A 23,584-nucleotide genomic window follows, 5' to 3' on the forward strand; every position below is an offset into this window, starting at 1 on the left:
AACGCTCTGATCTTGCACAGCCTGACAAATTTTTCTTGCTGTTTATGGCTTTATTCCTCCTCCACTCTCTGGGATTGCAGGTGGCAATTGTGGAAGAAATTGTCAGGATTTTTTTTTCCCTTTTGTTACTGTCCAGCATGTGAAACCTGTCAGAAATTGCTGCTGAATGAGGAAATGGAGTTTGTCCGCTGGGATTTGAACTTCATGTCAGCAACTGCGCAATTCAGGTTTTGCATTCCTTTTGATATGTATATTCCCTATTAGCTCCTATAAAGGGCAGAAGACATTTATACCCTCTTTAAAGAAAGACTAGCATCATCCAGGAACTTCATTCTTGCTACTTAATATATCACCTCCTTATGCCATAAGACCAAAGCTGTGATTTCACTACTATATAAAAATAAGAAAGCTGAAAACATGCAAAGCTTTTTTGCTGTCTGTAGATAAGTACTTTTGCTGTAAAATCCTAAATATGGTATTTACAACAGAAACCTAATAGAGCAAAAAAAAATTTTACAAGATTATCTAGTTCATCTCTCCACTAATGGTGCATTGCAGAAGACCTTGTTTGACACTGAAAATCAGAAAAGCAAACAAAGCACAACAGATGAATTTTACCCAGAACTAAAAAGCTTTTTTTTAAAAATTATTTTTTTTCCTTTTTCTTTTTTCTTTTTTTTGTCCTTATCAAACCAGAGAACAAACTGTTTCCTTGATCCTGTTTGGAGACACTGGATTCAAATGTCACTCTCAAGGCATTTTTTTTTTTCCTCTTCCTAGCATGACATCTGCATGTCATCTCCCAGTTGAGCCTCAGTGACCCACAGGGAAAACTGCTGTGACCTCATTCATGATCTCAAAGCATGCCAACACTTTTCTCAAACACAAAGACATAATTCAGGAAAGGTGTATGCAGACAGGGGTGTCACTGCATCATCTCCTGCCAGAAAAATACCTCTATTGACGGGGAAACCTATAACAGATCACTAACAACTCAACATTTTCCCCTGAATATGTTTGCATCCTTAGCACAGACACACTTTTTAAAGGGTGCTTCTGCCCACTTGAGTGAGTAGTGGTAATCAGCAAGAAGTAAAAACTGTAAGGCAACATACTGAACATGTTTGCAGATGTCCTGGGTTCAGCAGTAGCAGTCACTTTTCTCCTTCTTAGTATCTGGTGCAGTGCTGTGTTTTGACTTTCGGCCTGGGAACAGAGCTGATAACAATATTTTAGTCTGACCAAGGACTTTCTGAGCCTCATGCTCTGCCAGGGAGGAGGGGAAGCCGGGAGGAAGCAGAGACAGGACACCTGACCCAAACTGAACAAAGAGGTATTCCATACCACAGCACGTCATGCCCAGGATGTAACTGAGAGTTACCCGGAAGGGCTGGGAGTCTGCAGGGTTGGATGAGATATCGGTCAGTGCTTGGTTGGGCTGGGGGGCAAGTTATCAGTTGGCAGGTAGTGAGGTGTTGTATTCCCTTCCCTTGTTATTTCCTTTATCATTACTATTATTGGTGGTAACAGTAGTGATTTGTGTTATACCTTAGTTACTAAACTGTTCTTACCTCAAGCCGTGGGAGTTGCATTCTTTCCTGTTCTCCTCTTCATCTCTCCAGGAGTAGGGGGAAGGAAACAAGGGGGGGAGTGGGTGAACGAGCTGCCTGACTGGTTTTAAACCACGACAGCAGAACTGTTTTACTTTCAGTTGTGTGTGATGGCTCTGTCCACCATAGGTAAGCACAGGCCTTCAAAGATCTGTGGGAGCCTGGAAGAGAGCCAGAGTAAGTATGTGTGCTCACATGGGTGGGGGGGCTAGAGAGCAGGGAAGAGCATACAGACATCTCCGGCAGAAACAGAAGCTGAATTTGGCATGCAGGACCTAGGTAAGGCTCCCATTAAATTTATATCACCATAGCTTTTACGCTTGTAACTGCTCAGAACAAAGAGCTTTTTCCAATTCCTCTTACCAACTGCCAAAATACAGAACCTTCCAAGACATACCCTCCCCCCTTAATTTTGTTTGTCTAAAAATACAACCATGATCATATGGGATGTAGCTACAAAGCATAAATTAATGATTTCCACAGCATCAAAGAGCAAGACACATACAACAGAAAGACGACCTGTGTGTACCCGTTAGAGGCAGCTGCTGCTCCAGCCTGTTCTGATGGCTGGGTTGGCACAGGCATCAGCAACTAGTGTGGACATGTCTGTAAGAGGTGGTTTTTAACAGGTAAAGGATGCATGGCTTAAAAGGCAGATCAGACCAACACAGAAAATAAGAGCAAACTTCTGGGGGCCAGAAGCCAAAGAAAGAAACTTTGGGTTCTCTTTCTGTAACAAATTCAGCTTGTCTGGTTACAGAGCTTTAGCCTGCAGTATTGTTTGCACAATGGTGTAATCACATTCTGCTATTACAGGTTCAGTATAGATTTTGTGTATTGATTGCATATTATTTCTCAGCGTTTTTTTTCCCATCACACTTAGGTAGTGTAGAGAAGAATACAAAGCTGCCACATTGTAAAGGTGAAGGCTTTTCACACTGCTCTTTCATCTCTAAAGGTGAAACTTTTGATCATAATTTCTGACCTTCACTCACCACATTTATTATCAGTGAACCCCATATCATTACTTCAATAATTTCTTTTAGTTTTACTAATGCCATCTCTTTCACTGAGCCCTGCCTCCAATACAATAGATATTTTCCAATATTTAAAATAGATAATTTCTGCACAGTGCACAAATATTGACCCACTTTGATAACATGCTCCTTCTTCCCAATCAGGAATCTCTGAACGAACTAGCTAGAGGGTCTCCCCATACGTGTACTTCAACTGAAATCCTTTTTGTGTAGAGCTGCAAGCATGTAAAAATAAATTGTGCAAGGTATGACTCCTTAGGTCCCCATGGTTCTTCTCTTTTTCCCAGTTTCCTTTGAAGTAACCTTCCATTAAATATCTTTGTTCTACTGTTTTTAGGAATTCCCCATCCATTTACTTTCTAATCCTCCTTATGCTAGACTGCTTATGTAACACTCACTTTCTTTTTCTGAAGGGGAAAAAGGAAACACCTAAAGGCCTTGGAAGAAGCTTCTTTAATGCCATTTATACCCATCCTACCAAATCCTTATTAAAAAACAAGCTTAAACCAAATTAGACTGAAAGAGAAATCAAAGAAGCATTTTAAACTCTGATTTTAATGATCAGACTAAATGTGGGATGTTGCTGGAGTGAGTGGAGAAAAGTAAGATCTAATGAGGCTAGTGAGACAGGTCAAAATGCAATCAGGGGAAACTGAGGGAAAGTAATGGCAGAACCCAAGAAAAATAAAAGGAATGTGTTGGGCTGAAAGGGAGGTGGGGATGGATGGAAAGCTAAGATGACTGGCATGGTTTCAGGGAGAAAATCTCAACGTTCAGAAACATGTTTAAACATTTTGGGGCTTGCTGAAACCTAAACATCCAAACCTACTGAGCTAAATATTCTAATAGAAGAGATATCCCTTGCGTAATTGCAAGTGACACATAAAGAAAATGTGACTTTTAAAGTAATAGCTCTTGCAAACCATTAAATCTTTGCTTTATTAAAAGCAAAAAGGGGAAAAAGAAAAGGAGCACTGCAGGGGATGGCATTTAAACATCATGAGCCTCATGGATGAGTAATACGTATATTCAAGAGCTGGTGCTGAATACGGTACAAAGGCTATTTCACACATCCATGACCTTTTTGCTGAGGGAGCTGTTATGTTACTTCTCAATAATGAGATTTCTTTAGTACTTATAAATTCAGATTGAATTGGGAAAGCCACAGGAGCCCTAATGCAAGGTGTTTTTACTAAAAGAATAATCCTCGCATTTTGTAAGTGGAGGGTCAATATTAAATTAGCTTTTTTGTTGAAAGAATGGTGCTGTTTCTTTGCAGCAAGCTATCACTTCATGTCACACAAATCAATATTTTACCATCAAGAAAGCCCCTAATAACTATAAAAGCAGCTCAAAAAAAATTTCCCAAATGATCCTTGGTTGTTTTACCTTTCCAGCAAATAAGTGAAAGAAATGTACAAGAAGTACCAAATGTTCCAAGAAGTAAACTACAATCAAATGGGAACATTGACTTCATTTCTGGCTCTGTGACTTTGGCCTAAACACAAAACAACAAACCACCTGAAAAGTAGGAAATTATGTCAGTGGATCCCACTGAATACATCCTGACATCAGAAAATGCCAGCAGATACCCCCTGGTCCTTTTGTTCAGAACCTCAGTAGGGATGGTCTCTTCTGTCTCTGCTTGAGTTTGAAGCATACAGGCAAAGTTAAACACAGAAATGGGTGTTGTGCCTGCACATACATTACCTTATTTTGCTGGTTTCTCTGTTGTATACTGGCCTCAAAAAAAACAAAGCTATATAAAAACATTAGTGAAAACAACACCTATTACTGCATGATTTTGAGGTCATTTGCTGTAGAGAATTTACAATTAACCAGCATGGAGCTGCACTGAGGCTAACCAGCCCTGCTGAAGGCACAGCTATGCAGAGCCGGGAGGGCACAGGGACTCCCCTGTCCCTGGTACATACTGTACCAACACCTCCTCATGGTACAGTGCAGAGCCACACCTCAGTATCACAATCTGTGGTGAAGGCACTCTGGCTACATTTCGGCTGTGTTATGTCTCAGTTGAAAAGACCTGAAGAATGGCAAGATCTGGCTGCCTCCACCTGGGGAACTTGGGCAGTCATTGCTAGCTGAGGGAATTTTTCTAGCATGTGTGTGCTCTTTGAGACAAGGCTAATTAGTCTGAGTACTATGTTAATTTGTAGTGCTGCTCTGAGATCTGAATTTACACTTCTACCCAGCCTGGGACCTGAGCACAGATCCTAATTCAGGACCTTTCAAGGTGAATAAAGGAACTAATTTAAAACTAGTTCATATCTATGCATTTGGCAAAGGTAGATATATATCCATCTGCACTGAGAAAATATTGAACTCTCAGGTTTCTGCTGATTGCTGATATTATTCAGGACTTTGTGCTTGCCTGTGTTGTATTACAGCTCCCCAGTAACCAACTGAAAAAAAAAAATCATGAAAAGGCCTTCCATTTCTAAAGAAATGATTTCAGATCAAAGTGGTAGACATAAAAAATCTACAGACTTATCATCCAGAAAATATTGTCCAGCAGAAGAAAGTAACCCTCATTAACAAGTTTAAGCTACAAATCCTGTGTTTGATTTCCTGTCATATGACCTTAGTCAGCTTCAAAATATTTCTGCCAAGGAAAACCTTCAAAGCTGACACCTTCACGAATCTCAGAGGAGAAAGAGATCTGAAAAATCCCTGAGTCTTGTGCCACTTGCTCCATGGACATTGATCCGGCACAGTTTTTGAGTAATCTCATGAATCTTCTTTCATGTGATCCTTCCACTGGTGGAAGGCCTTGTCTTTCAGGTACTGTTGATTGAAGCAATGTAAATGAGCAGTAAAGGCAAACTTGGAATATTAGCTATCTGGCAGCAATGGTGGGGTTAGAAACTCAATACAAAAAGTGAAACAACTAAAATATAGACTATGAATCACATAACAGGGTTCAGTTCAGAGACTACTGGATATCTCACTCATCACTAACTCATGGAGAGATAGTGGTTTGTAGCTCTGCCTGGTACAGTATCCCTTCTTCTAAATTTCTGCTTTAAAGTTCTAGACACCAGTTGGGGAGATAGACGTGACCAGTAATCTATATGAAAAATACCTGATTAATAATAATCCTCAAATAACTGTTTCAGAACACACACAAAAAAAGCAAGTATAGAGAGGAACGAAGCCTAAGTTGCATCAGTGAGGTATAGGCTAGATGGAACATCTGATGCCATGAAATTTTATGTTTCTTTCCAAAATCTTTGTGTATGAGGAGCTGTGAATTATCATTCCTTTCCCTCTTTGTATTTTACAGCTTTTTAGAAATGCTGCTGCTACAGTGCTGTGCCCAAAGCAAAGAAGGGCATGTCTGAAACTCCTAAATGCTGTGTTCTTTCCCAAGTGAAATACTCAGTGCCAGCACTTCTCGCTCACACACCTTTTTTCAGCCCCATGAAATATTTAGCAGTGAAATAAAAATGTTGCTTTTGCTTGACCAGTCCGCCTCCCATTTTTCTGTACATTATACTGCTACAGTCCTTTTGAGAGGTAGGGCAACTCCTTTACATACACCTTGATGATGTCAAAGGAACAGGATTCAGATACATTACAGCACTGCTTTTAATCCCAAGACCAGATCTTATGTTTTAAAGAATGTATTTGCTTTATCTTGTTCAATGGTGTCAGTATATAAAGAGCAGCTGTTCAGTTTTAATTTTCAATATTTGGTGCAAGCTTTTTTCACTGAAAGGAAATTCAGACTTTGTTCTGAAGACAGAAATATTCATTTTTTCCTAAGCATATGGATATTCTTCATTACATGTATTTTGGGATTCACAAATGTTAATTGATTTTTACAAAATACCTGTGACATAAGAAAATATGACTGGTTTTGATTTCTAAATGAAGAAAAAGAAAACACACATAGTTAAGGTAAAAATACATCTACTTGAGTGCCCAGAGCACATGTGTGAACTGATAAATTCCCTTATTGTGTTTCGCTCTCCTTGCTGCCAGTAAATAACTGACCATGACAGCTTGCGGGTGCATCAAAACTCTTCAAGTAAAATCCATGACTCTTGCTGTCATGGATTTGACACGTTACACAGGTAGAGAAATGACCAAATGCTGAGAAAGAGCCTTCATCGTTATTACAATGGTTCAGAAAAGAAGCATTCTTGTAAAAGTCCTTCATCAACAATCTGAGGGCATGTTTGACACAGTGCAGACTTGTGGTTTAAGGCTAGCTGGCAACTCAGTACCATGCAGCTGCTTGTTCACTTCCCACCCCCACTCCTTCCCAAAACTCCCCTCAGTGGGATGGGGAGGAGAACTGGAAAAAAAGTTAAACCTGTGTGTTGGGAGAAGAACAGTTTAATAACTGAAATAAAGTACAATATGATCATAATAGCAATTGCGATGTAATAAAAAGAGAGATAAAAAGAGAGGGAGGAATAAAACACTGGAAAAAAAAAAACAAGTGATGCACAACATAATTTCTCACCACCAGCTGACCAATACCCAGCCTGACCAGATCAGCAATCTGACCTTCTGGGTAGTTCCTCCCATTTTATATACTGGGCATGATGTACTGTGGTATGGAATACCCCTTTGGCTAGTTTGGGTCAGGTGTCCTGTCTCTGCTTCCTCCTGGCTTCTTGTGCCCCTCCTCACTGGCAGAGCATGAGACTGAAGAGTCCTTGATCAGAGGAAGTGCTACTTAGCAACAACTAAAGCATCAGTGTGTTTTCAACATTGTTCTTAGACTAATGCCAAACACAGCACTGCACCAGCAGCTAGGAAGAAAGATAACTATCTCAGCTGAAACCAGGACAGACCCACTGGCCAAAGCTGAAGTAACAAGATGAGAAAAAATGATCTTTTTAAAAAAACGCACAGAAAAAATGTTCAAGGCAAAGGTAAAGCAACATGCAGGCTCAGATGTGAAATTTTGATGTATTCAGTGGGATAAAAGACACCTATGTCTAACATGCTGTCATCCAGGTATGATTCAATCACTGCGACCTGAGCACTGGCATAGCAGGAAACTGGGCATCTGCAGAAACCTCTAATAACACTTCCACTGGCCTTTATTCATGCCCTACTTCACTTATTTTTTTTTTTTTCCATTTTCAAAAATCTTGATAATTTTCATAGCTACTTTAAACCTACATCCAGATATGATTCTCATGTGATTTGAAGGTATTTCAAACAAAGAATGAAATCACAGTGCTGGCGGAGTCAAAAGAAATATTTAAATTTCATTTCAGACAGGATTTTATGTCACTGTCTGGGGCTGGCCCCGGCAAACTCCACACATGAACAACAAATTAATAGATTACACCTCCCTGACCAGCACAGAAATTAAATGCAGATGGTAAAAGGAAGTTCCGTTAGGTCTGGGAAGATAAAAAAGTTTTCATTAAATAACCTCCTCATTGGAAAACAAAGGTAAATATATCTATGGTCCTGTCATATTAATTTTCCAGCTATTTGGAAGGTTTTGCTTTTAACTCGAAATATAGTATGTTCAAATATTCAGATATTTTCCAGCTTTTATTCCACTGCCATGATATTTTCAGTTCTAATTAATTTAAATTCACCGTGTTTTGTCTGGACTTGCAAATAATCTGGTTAGGGAAACACAAACAATCCCAGTGACATGTATAACTTGGCAACCATCATAATTTCTAAAGTTGAACTGTTCACAATGAATTACTCACAAGACATTCACGTGGAAAACTTGTTTTGAAGAAATACACAAATCATTTCAGACATTCAATCCCAGCACTTCTTAATCAGCTCCTAATGGAAGCAGACACAATTAGACTAATTGTTCATTCTAAATTATTCACTCAGCTCTATACTTGCTAATCTAATGTCAATTGATGTTTATGTGTGAAAAAAGGAAGAAATTGCACCTTGTAGACTGACTAGCTTCAGACACGGTATGCCAGGTATGCCGTTTGTTGTGATGTATGACAGCTTCACATCAGCAGTTGTCTGAACTATAAGTTGAGCTGAATCCCCATTTATAGTCCCTGATGCCTGGAAGTGATGCATCTATGACATGCTGACAGAAACTCAAGATCCCAAACACATTGTAGCTAAATAAAATGTGCATTACACAGTAACCTAAAGGATAAATTGGCTTCAAGGTGTACTCTCTGTTCTTCCTGCCAGTGATTTAATAGTTACTTTTCTTTTTTTCTAGCAAGTTGCTGCTATTTTTTGAAGTCTGATTTAAATTAAGAACTACCTCCAGGAGCAGAAGAGGAGTGAAGCTATCTTCTCTAACAAGGCAGTTGTCAGAGTTCAAGTAACAAGTTGTGCAGGCATTCCAAACAGTAGAGAAAACAACAGATCAACTGGAAAGTGCTGTTCATAAATAGACTGAGTAGGTTATTTATGTTATTTATGCACGAAAATAAATGCATATGCATATAGCAATGGAAATGAAAACAGTAGCTGGATCACTCTGCAACATGGTATTTAACCTATCTTTCGCAGAACCTTTCTATAAACAAACTGGTGTCTGTGAGTTTGGTTCCCGGTCACACGGCTTCTTCATTTTCCCTCGAGATGCTGAAGATCATTATTAGAGACTGACACATTGAACAGCAAAGTTTTCTCAGAACACACACACAAAAAAACCCAAACAGAATGTCTTTAAGAGTTGGCTGTATGAAACACCCGTGCCTACCTCATGCACCTCATACAGCCTGTGTCTGGAACAGGAAGTGGTGGGCAGAAAAGAAGAGAATCCACATCCAAGTTCAAACTAACCCGCCTCTCCTGTGACGCTGACAGGTGAAAAAAGGAAATTTTAAACAATGTAGTGAAGTTTGGTTTATCAACTTATTGGCTATTTCACCACCTACAGAGTAATCCTGTCTCACTCGTTGCTCAGAAGGTTAACAACAGATAGCTACCATGGTTTATTAAATAGAAAATATTCTTTATAAAGATTCGCTGTATTCGTTATCTCCTCCGCACAGAGAGTGGAGGGAGCCTGGAGAGTGCTGATAAAAAGGATTGTGTTAGACAAATGAACAGGAAGGTGCTGTGCCCAACCTTTAAAACCTGTCACTCAGGCTAAGCAACTCATTGTGCAGATAAGCTATTTCTGTGGAGGCCATTTAAAGGAGGAATGCTTGAATACTCCTTTTCAGGAAGGGTAGAGAAGAGAATTGAGGCACATTTGATGAAGTTGTGGACAGAATACAAACTGTGGTAAAAAGTTAAAATATTGTTCATATTGTCACTAGTCCCCTTTTTTAGCTTAGCCCTTGTCTCTTGTATGAATTGATCATTTTTAAGTCACCTCATTCCAAGCTCAAATGCTCATTTCCTGAAAATTGTGCATTTTTAGTGGCATGAGAAAGGTTTTTTTATAAATTTCAACTACCTTTCATGAAGAATACACATCATATATTCTAAGGAACTTGAAAGAGTTTCACAGCTGTGCTGTGACCATAGTATATAATTTTATTCACGTAAGTGAGTTAAAGGTGTGCATAACAAACCCCTGCAGTGCAGATCAGACTGTGCCCTTTGCTGGGCTCATCCACTCTATTCAAAGCACTAAGCAGAATTTGACTTGCTGTCTGTCTATAACATATGAAACTTGAACACTTATCTTCAGCAATTGTAAAGTACCAATGCCAAGATACTTCAGATTGTTTATTTTCCACAAGCATCCAGATCTTAAGAAGGGTAAGTAAGTGCAATAAAATTATTGACCAGCTATCACTAGAAAAGGATCTGATTTAAGATCTCAGCAGGAACACCTGGGAGTAAGTAATACTGTTCCTCTGACGCCACCTGAGGTCACTTACAAAATAAGTGATTGTCTATATTCAGATATATTAAATGTCTACTTGCTATATTTGACTATTTTCCTTATCATTCTCAACACCGTAGTGCCTGTTCTGGATCTTCAAAGACTATGAGCACCTTCATTCAATCTTTGTTTACAAATATCCAAACTAGCCTTGTTCCTTCCCCTGGAAGTCAATGGCAAAACACTGAATTATGGAGAGTGGATTTAGCCAGCCTTGTACTGATGTGCTAACACCCACCGGAAAAGGATATTCCTTAGGAAAAGAAGGCCTTCATCTTGTGAAAACAGCATACCACATGGAACTCCACTTACTATAAATAATGGGCCAATACACAAGCATAGAATGTTCAAGGGCACAGCAGGTTTCAAGACTAGAAAAAAAGTAATAGAATGCATGCTTTTTACTAGTTAAGTATTTTGAAGACATAAAATGGAGTGGCATGTGATTAACCTCTAAAGAGCTATCCTCTTCCTGACTTAGCAGTTAAAGCCACGTACTCACTACCTGACTTCAGATGTACTTGTTCAGCAGTACTCCTATCTGTATCTTCTTGTCTTCAACAGTCTAGTGAGCATAATCTTTCACATTTACTTTCAGTTCCACTTTGTGGCTTATGTGGATGAATTCGTTTATCCATTCTTGTAGTTCTCATCTGCTTTGCAGAGTAAAATATGATCCAGGAATCTGAAAGAATTCAGTTATGTTATTTCGTCTACATTTTCTTTTTGCTTCTAAAATCTCCAGCTCTTTGCAAGAAAAAAAAATATTTCATCCTTCAATACTTTTTCTGTAGAAAGCAGAAAGTCTGAATTTAACAAAACAATTTCTCATATCATAATACAGTTTATGTCCAAAAACAAAGAATTCATTTTAGCTGTTGAAAAGTAAATGTATATATGAGTGAGAGAGAGGAGAAGCTGAATGTTTCTACTGAAGAGTTCAGGATCCAAGATCCAGAGGAGATAGAAAGCTGTTTGTACGACATAGTTAGGATCTTGCTTTGCATTGTCACCGCAGAAACTTCTGTATTCCCTCAACAATAACAGGGAAAAATCTGTACTTCCTGAAGTCAGCATTTAAGTCAGGGACATAGAATGATGTGTTAAGAATATAGTAAGTGCCAAAAATCACCATACGGAAACTGAGAAGAGATGAAACTGAGATTCCTTTGCATGTCTTCTGTATGTGTGGCTTGGTTTGCTAGCTCTTTTGCTAGGAAACCATTGGCTTTTGTTGTCTGTCTCCAGTGCTTAATGAGGCCTGGTCCATGTCCTGTAATAATATAAATAATAAGCATTGGGCCTACCAAAGCAGAAAATTGCAATTTTCAGACATGCAAGACAGATGGCTGTGTCTAAGGGACCTGAAGTAATCCCAGGTGGGTTAGCCCTAAATGGAGGAACATTTTCAAATTGAGAGATTTCTGAAAAACTAAATGTCTCTCCTTTTTAATTTTGTCAAATTAATTTCTTGTTGTACTTGTGTCCCTGTTCCTACAGAATGATGCAGAACCAGGGCATCCTTCCTATGTATACTGATGTCTCCTAGCCCCTTGGGAATGCTCTAGATGACTAGCAGATGGTGGACAATGACCATGGAAGTGTTGAAACAAGTATTTTCAAAGATTTACACACAAAGAAATAGGTACAGAAATGTTGTACCTTGGGAGTTTGTAACACTGTGATAATTTAAGAAGAGCCATTCACTTTCAGGCAATTATACCAATCATTCTAATATTTACTGTACATTTTCCAGTGATTAATCTACATCTGTGTTGGCAGGAAACTGTCTAAGTAACAAAAAACCTGTCTCTTCAGGGAGTTTTGCATGAAAGTCTGTTCAGAGGCAGAACCTGCAGACAGCCTTCTAATCTCAGGAGCAACTTCAGTCTTTCAATTATTTCACTGCAAAACAGGAAATTAATTTTCAGAGCTTTGGTAATTTTACCTTGAAAGAAGTGTTGCTGGATTTTTCTTTTTAAGTTAAAATAACACATCAATTCCTTTGCGCATCATGGCACTGGTAGACCTTTGAGTTTGATTTACTTTTTACTGAATCTATTACAGACTTTTCAGGTGAACATGTATTGGGTGCCTTACAATGGATCAATTAGAAATCACTGCAGTATCCAGGTCTGGGTTTTCAATGATTGCTTAAGGAAATTAAAGATGGGTGAAAAACTGAAGAAATACTGAGACTTTCTAATTTAGGTCTAAATAAGCTATGTTAACCCACACATTTGGGACTAAATTAAGGTACTCTATGTAGAAAATGTGGCAAAATGAGCTTATACTTAAAGAGCTTTACAGGAAGAATATCACTAGTGGTTCTTCAGTGGGTCACCTACAGGAAGATACAAAAGGCTTACATGGCTATATGATGCATATAGTAACTTGCACAGTTTTTTACAGCAGCAAAGTTTCTCCTCTCAAGGACAAAATAAACCCTCTCAAGACTGTTCTAGAAATTTCTTTGGCAGGCTCAAAATGCTGTTTCCACCTTTCCACCTTCCCTACCCACATAGGACAATATTACTCTTCCCAAAGAAGGAGTAATCCAAGCTACTGTCTTTCCAGGTTGGTGGGAAGGGAATATTGAAATCTTTTGGCCTGCTGGTGAAGCAAGGTGTCACTTTAGATTATGCTGCATGTGAGTGGCAGTGCCATACTGAAATATTCCTTTCTTGAATGCCAAAATGCAAAGCAGAACCATCTAAATCAAGATTTTTTTGCATGTTTTCAGAGGAATCATGAACTGAGCCAAATCTTTAAACTAAGCTCAGCTTCTGTGAGCAGCCTGAATGGATTAAAGGTAAGAAGGCTTCCTCACATCTGGCTAGATGCAGAAGATTTAACAGAATAAGAAATCAGGGAGCCATAATGTACCTTTTAGAAACTCCCTACTTCTCCCTTGCTTTGAAAGGCTCTTCCCTTCTGCTGACTTCATCCAGGACAACTGATCTACTTATCTCTGAGCCATACAGTTTGATTACGCCAGGGCTTCATTTGTTCCCATCCTATAAGTACAGTTGCAGGAAATAAAAGATGAGAACTATGAAGCCCTTTCATGACCATCCCAGACACAAAACAGAGCATGCCTTCCCATTCCTTCTGTTACCAGACTAGACTCAGGCATCACCAAGCCCTTTGATAATTTCTAAAAGTGTTCCACTACCCTATGTAAGACCTTTTTTTAGTATCAAAGTGTTCTGCTGATATTACTTTATGTATATTTGTTCCTGTTTCTGCTGGCAAAACTCCTGGTTGCCGCTTGGTAAGAAACACAAAGGAAACCTGGCAAAAATTGTCTTTTAAATATACTAAACCTGATCTGAAGTTACTCATGTTCTTTTTGTCTGGTCGCATAAGAAAAGACTGTCAGGAAACACCTGATCTGAGCCTCTTCTTTGTCTTTGGTGCCAATTAAATTAAATGAAGCCTACAACTCTGATGGTTGGTCAGGGACTATATTAACACATCTGGAAAAATAAAGTGCTTTGCGGGAAGTCCATCAGCTTTCAGGACCTGGCTATGCTTAAAATGGACACATCGTTATAGAATTTTTAGATATACAGTGGACTTTCAGATGAAAGTCAGTCAAGAGGGTGGGGGTCCAAACTTCTTCATTATTTGCTCAGCATGCAGTGATACTGCATAATTATTTTTACATTAAAAGCACTACATGGAATAGAAAAGGCATATTTTCATAGCGCCCTTCAGTAGTTAATATAAGTGACTGAGAGACTTCTTCACTGAGGCTTTCTGCTTTACCATACTTGCTTTACCTTTTTTAGCATGTTCCAAGGGGAATGTTTTTTGGGATTTGGAAGTGTAATTTCAAATATCGCTTTCTTACTGTTCAGTATGAGAGGAATGACTCAATTTCTTCATTATAATAAATCTCCATCTAACTGAAAAGCCTGACAGGAATGTATGATACTTCCCTGCTCTAAACAAAGTGGGTGGTTTTGAGCTTGCCTGTCCTCATGATTTTCTTATTATTAGTCATCTATATTATCCAGAGGAGAAAGCTTTGAAAAAAGCATTTTCAAGATCTTAAGATGCCTTGCACATAAATCATTTGGATCCAGCTGCAAACAGTCAAACAAGTTTCTTGGCATTTCAGGTTCCTGACTGATTAATTAGAAAGTCAATCACTTGATACCTTTACTTGATTGTGCTCTCCCTACTCTGTTAGTAGAGAACATAAACCAGAGGTTAAATAGTGCTGGTGTTCAAAACTGGCATACTTGCTTCTTCTTCCTCTGTCTCCACGCATATTTTTATCACCAGATCCAGTGAGTGCTCAGTAAAACCCATGACTGAATTTATCCCAGAAATGTAGTAATTTTTCATCTTTTATGATCACCATTGTCATTAGGGATTTTGAAATGTACCTACCTTAGGTACTTCCACAGCTCCCACACTTATCTAGTGCCCTAGTCGTCTGGCTACAGGTCAGTGCCTGGCTTGGGCTCTCCCTCTTCTTCCCCAGATTGCAGGCTTTTCAACCAAATAATGTTAGAATTTCACCTGCTGGTGAATGGGGTTTTGGTATCTATTTCTAGAAATCTTTTATAACACAGGCTGCCAACGGTCACCTAACAACAATGTAGGTGACAACATCTGCAGGTGATATCTTGGCTGTAACTTATAATAAAGGGTTAGAGGAGTACCCACTCCTTTGTATTTGAACTCTAGAAACGGAGGAGTGGGGAAAGATGGTGAAAGGAAATTATAAGACAACGAGCCCTAGATTATCTTTTCAAAGCCCTCATCCCAAATACTTTCCTGATTGTGGTTTTGTTCAACTCTGATGATTTTAACTCCCCAGGGCAGCAAAAACATGTGTGTGAATTTTCATCCTGAGACTAAAGCAGAAGAGTAACCTGATACTGATATTAGACTCAGGCATTCTTCTTGTGAGAATTAAGACTTTATCACATATTAGGATACAATGCTGGATTTTGGTCAGAAGTATAAACAGCCTGTCATGAATGTATTAAGTTCATTAAAAGCCATTTTCTTGTATCTGTTAGTATTGTGCTAAGACAATCTGTTGCACATACTACACAGCCTACAGCAAAAGGTTCATCGTCCCAAGGCAGAGATAAAATCTTTTAGGAAAAGGGGAATGGATACTGTTTAAGTTTTTAGTAACAGGTGGCTGAAAAATGAACTTAATATGGGTCTCTTCTTTCTGTGTTTGCTATTTGGCCATAGGAATAATTTGATTTAATTTCTACAAAATGTGTGGGCTGACATTGTTTATAAAGAATTTTTTGTCATCATATTCTTGCCCATAGCTTGCTCATTAACTCTCTCAGGCTATCCTTGCTTTTGGCATTCTTTACTTATAATTTGCTGTTTATACAGTGCTGCTATCATTTTAAATCCCAGGGTATTCATTTGGTTGTCTCCACCATCCAATCACACTTATAAGAAAAAGCAAAAGGACTTGAGTAAGTTTTATAGAAGTGAAAATTCATGCAAACAGAGTCATCTGAGAATTCACAACACTTTCAGGGCAAGCACATATTGGCATGATTAATTTTAAATTTTTTAATGAATGTTGTTGCTAAAAATCTTGTAAGCTTGCATGAATATTCATGGCAGCAAATAAACTTTCAAATACCAGACTGAACTAATTTGATTAGAATGTATTTTCATAATGGCATTTTGAAGTAGTCTCACAACTCTCATGCAAATTAACCTATTTTTTAAAGCATTATTAGTTCCCTTCCCATCTGCTAGTACAATGATAGATCTCTGGTACTCTGAATAACACTGAATAAAGTAAAGTCACCTTAACAGGTCTCATGATACATACAAATCAGAGACCCCAAAATGAGGAATGTAATGATAAAAAGTTACTTCTGCGTATTAGTAGCCAAACATATTGGTTACTCAAAAAGACGTGGATCATCTAATCCCAAGAGAAAACTTGTTTTACAGAACTTACTGTGAGAGAACATCTCCCTTGACACCAAAATTTTATTTGTGGGGTCTGAACCTGTTGAATAGGGCAAGCCAGCTGATTATGCCTCTAGCCCTTTAATGAGCAGTCAAGGCTGCTTTGCCAGCAGATTCAGGGGATGGCAGCCTCAGAGATGAAAACTAGCATCTGGGAGCTCCCACTTCCACCAGCACATCTGAATCCAGAGAAGGATATTTGTTAAGAGGCCAAGATGCTGACGGAAGTTTCCTTATACTACCGAATAAGGCAGCAGAGTTAGGATGGCAAAGCTTTTCAGTGGAGATCTGCATTAAGATTGAAACTGATTTGACATTTCTGCCAGAGCTTCAATAGCATTAAGTCAGAAATGACTGAAAGGAGGCACATATTGCGTTTGCTAGCACTGTGCTGTTGTTCAGAAAAAATCCAAATGTCTTAAACACACTATTTTTTCCTAAAAATGCAAATACAGGACACAGGATCCTAATGTGACCATAATGATGCCTATATGGGTTTGTAAAGCTGAAATCTCTCACATAGCACATCTCTGATGCTGAGCCAGCAGAGCAAGCAGTGCCAATAACAGCCATTGCCCTTTGTGCAGCCTAGCCACAGAAGGGTGATGGCTCTAACCCTTCCCACTGCCTCAGCAGCAGAGGTCTGCAGGTGGCAGGAAGGCTGGGTGGTGTGCCAGCCTCAGGAGGAAGGCTCTCACACCCCCACAGTCTGCTGCTATGGGCTGCCTCGGCTGTCTTCCCTTGTCTGTCTGCTCGACATTTTTCCTGATCAAAATTCCCTGTACTTGTTTACCTTCCGTTTGCTCTCCCACTTTTTCTCACCTCTGATTTCTGTATCTTATCCCAGTAAGGTGAGGGGGAGATGAAGCAGTGCTTCAGATGAAGTATGAATTGCAGATGGTGTGCTGCTCTTCACCAGGAATCTATTTGTTACAAGTGATCCAAAAGCAGGTATGTGTTATTAAATGGCACAAGTCAGAACACATTCTGAGCAGTACTAATAAAACAGTCTGACAATCCACATTATCTTTTATCAGATAACACCCTGTGATTCTGAGGATTTCTTTGTTGTTCAAAGTACAGCCAGGTCTGTCATAATGATGCTTGTCGTGGTCAGATGGTAAACTTTCTTATGCTTATTCCTTGTTCTGGACTTTCTCTTGTGAGTCTTCAGTTAAGCCTACCTTTTCTCTATTCATACCTAAGCAAAACCTTGGCCAGCTGTGATGGTTTCCTTAGTGAATGGGTCTATTTTATAGATATAATCATAGATTGCATTTTGATCAGCATTTTTCTTATTAATTTGGAAATAGATTTATTTCCCCAGAAAACTGCTTAGAATGGATTTCGCAATGAGCGTGTGCAGTGCTTCGACGAACAGATGGCAACTTTCCTGCACCTGCTTCTCCTTTCCTTACTACTGCATCAAGTTCTTCAGTGAAACTACCCTACCTGCAAACAGCAATCAAAGGGAAGTAGCTTTATTGTTAAGATTGCTGTAAACTTTGTGGAACTGAATTTCTAACAACTTTATGGAAAATTCTCACAGCGTTTCTGTTGACAAAGGCAAGGCCAAGATAGTGTCATCATAGACACTGGCTGCTACTGCAGGATTTTAGCTTTAGGTCATGGATTAATCCAACAAGATGAACATCTACCTGCATGCTGTCTAGCTGTACATCATCACAAGTTCCCCACTCCCAGCTGATATTATGGCTACTGACATCCCAATCACATGGGCATTTCTAGGCTGCCAGCAGAGGACTATTTAGCATTTTCAGATCTTTTTATGAGTGTTGGTCATAAAGAGGAACTTTAAGCATGTTGACTTGCTCAGATTCAATCAGAGACAGGTGAAAAACTGATGAAACTATTTCTAGATCTTTTTGATTAAATTGTTCTGGGTTGACAAAACGATGTTAAGGTAAACTTTTCTGATAACTGAACAGTTTTACAAAGATGCAAATCAAGGTTGTAACAACAGGAATTAGATTAGAGGATCAAAGGCCAATATGAAAAAAAAAACATAAACAACTAAAGATAGAGTGAATCAGAGAGAACACAGAGAAAAGAAATAAAATGCATAAAGAAATTAGTGTCACCACAGATTAGAACTGAGGACTTCAGCAAGGTGATTCATATAAACATGACATAAATTATGGCATCTTGGAATTTAATAATTTTTTATTTGATATGTTAAAAATAATTGATACTGCTCATCTAACAAGTTTCATAAATATTTATTACTGCAAAATTCTACCATCATCAGGATGATGTTGATTCTCTAGAATATAGCATCTAGCAAATTAAGATCCCAGATGTTTTTTGGTTTTCATTTTGGTAATAGAAGCAGCTACTTTCTAAACAAAATTTGCAGAAATGTGTCATATTTGCAAGGAAGCTTGTAGATAACAAAGCTGAGAGAACTGAGAGATCAGGAGGTGCTTTGTAGTATTCACCAATACATGTTATAGGGTTCTTGGCAGTACAGTGTATTGTGTTCAATGTAATTGGGCATATGTTGAAAAAGAAACAGTAAGGATAGCTCACAATGACTGTTTTACTGTCCTGCTTTACTCAGGATAATGAAGGACTCTAGGTCCTTCTAGGTCTAGGTTAAAGAGGACAAGAAAATGAAAAGAGAGTGATTTTACCTAAAAAGTCATCCTCTCTCAACAGTCAAGACAGTTGTTCAGATCAGCCACATTGAAACTATGGCACAAACACACAGATTTGTCTGAAGAAAACCCATGTATCTCTGGGGTGATAATTCATCAGGGAAGAAAAAAAAAAAAAGAATTAACTTAGGACTTGTTATCTGAAAATGTTTCTTTTCCAACACAGTTGTTTGTACCTCTCAGTAAGCACTATTTTGGTTTAAGGAGGATCTTTGACCATGATACCCCTCACTGCTCACAGGTTCAAGAACAGAAAATTGTCAGGATCAGAATTCAGTTGACTGACCTGAGTAAGCCAGGTAGAGGCAGAAATTACTGCAGGACTGGGGCGGTGCCACAACTGGGAACTGGGAGAACTGTCAAATACTATGGAGGAAGGCCTGACATTAAAGAAACACAAAGAGCTCAGAAGAAGAGGTAGGCAAGATCTTCACTCGTGAAGCGCAGATTTGGAAGTAACACACTCAGCTTTTGTTTTCATTGATGGCACAAGTTAAACTTCAGAAATGGCTAATGATTTGAGGTATTTTTCTTATTAGAAATCCAAATGGAAATCAGTGAAGGGCTCTGATTTTTAGAAAGTGCTCAGAACAACTGAAGGGAAAGCCTTTTTCACTATCTTGGCACTGGACACCCAGAAAAATTGAATATATTGGTCATATTTGAAATCTTTCCTAGTGTGGCTGTGTAGTAATGTTAGTTTAATGTGGTGCCAGGTAGTCCCATGAGTCTTCCTTCGGAACCTCACAGGGAAAGGCTTTCCAAGTCAGATGGGTCACACTTCTCTATCCAGTCCTGATTATTTAAGAATAAAAACCTTGAATGACTTATACAAAAGCTATTTTCACCTAATTTCAAGACTTTTTGAGGTAGCACAAATGCATTCCCCCAGCTATCTGTATAAGATAGCAAATATCAGTCTTATACCTTTTCTGTACTTATCTGTAAGTGACTCACTCTTTATTTTTCTCTTTAAATCCACCCTTGTTGGCTTGACAGCTCTCTTCAGCAATATCTGCAATGATGTTCTCTGTTATTGACTCCAGACTAACATTTTGTCTGAAATTTTGTTCTTTCACGTTTCTTTATTCCCTACCGTCTGAAAAATATATTGCTGTCTCTACTGAGTCCTGTTTCTCTAAACCCTTTGTGAATAGAGTTAAAGTAAAATAATAATAGCAATATGTATGAAAAATGGTATAGAAAATAAGGTGAAATGGTTTCCCTCCTCAGAAGTCCATTCAACACTTTCACAGTTACTAAGAACAAGTATCTGACTGAAATTTGGTTTTGATGTTAGTTCAGTGTGAAAAGTCACACTATGTGATCAGTCAGAAATGCAGTTCAGTTCTGACGGCAGACTTCATAAAAATGGCATCCCAGGTTTCCATTTTTGTTGTGGTTCCAGTTCATGTGACTTCTTAGAAGAGAAATATCTTTTTACTGATTGCCACCTGCCTTGCTAAATCCAGCTTGAATCTGCAAGTTATCTTCTTTCCTCATTTATCTTAGTCAGTTAACAGTTAAAAGTTGTATAAGCCACCTTTGCAATCTCTTTGTTGTCTTCTCCTGGGTGATATCTCTATTACTATCAAATGCATAGTCAGCCCCAGCGTGTTCATCAGATTCTGCTCATATCTGTGACTGACTTTGCCAATATACCTGCCAACTGCAATCTGGAGTTACTCTTCACAGCCTTACACTGCACTACAGAGATTCATAGCTGTATTTTTTGCACTGGTGATTTGTAAGAGACAGGAGAAGCCAGATCCATCTCTCAATGCTTGCCAACCCTGCTGCTCCAGCACGGGTAAAATGCTGGCTAGGTGAGGCTGCAGACACACTTCTGAATTAGCATAGGGAACAGCTGCCAGGTAGTCAATATGTCTGGTATAATGACTTAGAAGAGTACAATCCTACTTGGTTCAAAAAGCAATGGATTTGCACATAAACATACTAGCGCAGTGTGCCAGCAAGTATAAGGAGAGAGCTCTTCTGGAGGTGGAAGTAAAAATATTACAAATCTAAAAAACAGTCAAAAAACTTCATAACAAGTTCCTCTCTGCAGACACATAGAGCCAAATAAGAAGCTGAGAGTGTCTGCTTATTATTCAAGTGACAGGTTAAATATTTATGATGCAACAGTGACATTTCCACTCATGTCAGTTGGATGGTTTCATTCCAATGCCTGCATATAGTAGGTTAATACACATCGCAGTCATTGCATGGCTATTTTTTTCCTCTGTCATAAGTCTAGTGCATATTTATATCTCTAAAAATGGTATTCCAGTTAGCAGAAGACTTCTCCTTGAAGTGCTCATCACTTCCTGACCTAATTTAGACAAAATCACTACAAGAGTTTGAGGACCCATGATCTAGTTTTGTTCCAACTACGAAGCAGGTGTAGAAAATGCTGCTCAAAAACAATTTTAAGAAGACATCTGAAAAACTGTGAAAATCACCTCTTTGTGCAAGCTACCATGTTAATAACCCCAAAACTTCAGCAGCTTCAAAGATCATTTTCTTTAACTGTATGAATGAGCATTTCAGTTTTTAAATACTCCCATTTATCTTGTAGCCGTTTCTCTGGTGTGAGGATGGAGGCACGGACCCAGAGGTAGAGTGTAAGCTGGATTGTTTATTGCAAAGATTACACAATATTTATATGCTTCCAATTAGCCAAGCACATCTGTGTTTGCCTTGCAGTTACATCAGGTGAAAGGTCTCTCTGATTTTCTTACTGACATCTTCTTTCCAGTACCGACATCCTTGTTCCTTGCCCGTTCCAACATCTTCCAAGTACCAGTCAGGGATGGGTCACTCTTAATTACCTGCTGTAGTTCCTCCTTCCCATGGTCACACTTAATTGCTTGCTGTAACTTCTCCTTCCCATGGTCTCTGACAGTTTCGATACATTCCAACCCCCACACTCTGGGGACACAGAGATAGCAGTACAGGGAATTATCTACCCAGTACGTTCTGTTGAAAATAACTTCAAGCAAAAATAATGGGCTACATCATATGATTCCCCCCTAACAAGGAGTCTCATCCTAAATATAGCAAACATCCTTTGCTTTCTGTGGCCACAAAAGAAACTTAGAATGTGCTCTGTCCCACACTAGCTAGCTGGTGCTCCTTCTCTGGGTTAAAGGAAACATGCACCCTAAAATATATAGAATAATAGAATCATAGAATAGTTTGTGTCTGAAGGGACATTAAAGACCATCTAGTTCCAACCCTCCTGCCACAGGCAGGGTCACCTACCACTAGACCAGGTTGCTCAAAGCCCCATCAAGCCTGGCCCTGGACACTTCCAGGGATGGGGAATCCACAACTTCTCTGGACAACCTGTTTCAGTGCCTCACCACACTTACAGTAAAGAACTTCTTCCAAATATCTACTCTAAATCTACCCTTTCAATGAATTATTTCTTTTTTTAGAAATGTACTTTTTATTTACAGAAAATGTCAAATCAGATACTATCCTAGGCAACCTGCTTCAGCTGACCTGCTTGAACATGGCAGGTGGACTAGACAGTCTCAGAGGTCCCTTTCAACCCCAGGTACTCCATGAGTCTGTGACACAAATTACCAGTTATTACCTGGGAAACAATCACAGAGAGTTTGGTCTTCCCTTAATGAAGACTCTAGTCCTGGTGGTTCAGACTGCTGGGTGGAAAGCATGAGGGAGTGCATCTCCTTGATGAGCTCAGTCTTGAATAAATTTGTCACTTTATTTCCTCAGGCACCTTTAAAGCCCAACATGCCATTTATCTTATGCCTTATCATATATGTATGTGCAATGCCCTGTGCATTGTTGACTGATTATAGTCTCAAGGCTCCATTTCCTTCAGGTTGCTGCTGGCTGCAGTAAGTGCTGTAAGAATTTTAATGTGAGTTCAGACTCTGCATAAGAAAATCCAGTTTCTATTTATTGTATACTCTTGCTGGCTAAATAAGGTGTTGTACTTTGAAAATATTTACTGACTTTAAAGAAAAAAGACAGCAAGAAGTTTCCAGCTGTCCTGATCATTCAGATATTATGCCCATTTTGGAAATCGAGAATGCTTAACCTTCTTGCAATACCAGTATGCTCTAGAATTAAGTCCAAATCATGTGTTTTGCAATTGAAGACAACTATTTCTTGCTTATTTTACTGCTACTTATAACTATTACTCTTTCCTTTATAGCTGCCTCTTACTGGCTGTTGCAAAGGCTTAGGCTCCATCATATCCTTCTTCAGTCCTTTTTTCGTAAGGTTACCTGATCTCATTCACACTTACTCTGCAAGTCATCCTTTCCAACCTCTGATAACACTCCTCTACTAGACTGTTTTCAGCCAAATAACATCTTCCCTGAAGTATTAAGTCCAAAACTAGGCACTTTTCCATGTGCAATTTGCCTAGTACTGATCACAAGTAAATACTTCACCTTGCAGGCCACATTTCTCTTTCTG

This window comes from Pezoporus occidentalis, unplaced genomic scaffold, assembly GCF_034315485.1.
Source record: "Pezoporus occidentalis ecotype Australia unplaced genomic scaffold, CSIRO_AGI_Poc_V1 ctg44, whole genome shotgun sequence".
Classification (NCBI taxonomy): Eukaryota; Metazoa; Chordata; class Aves; order Psittaciformes; family Psittacidae; genus Pezoporus; species Pezoporus occidentalis.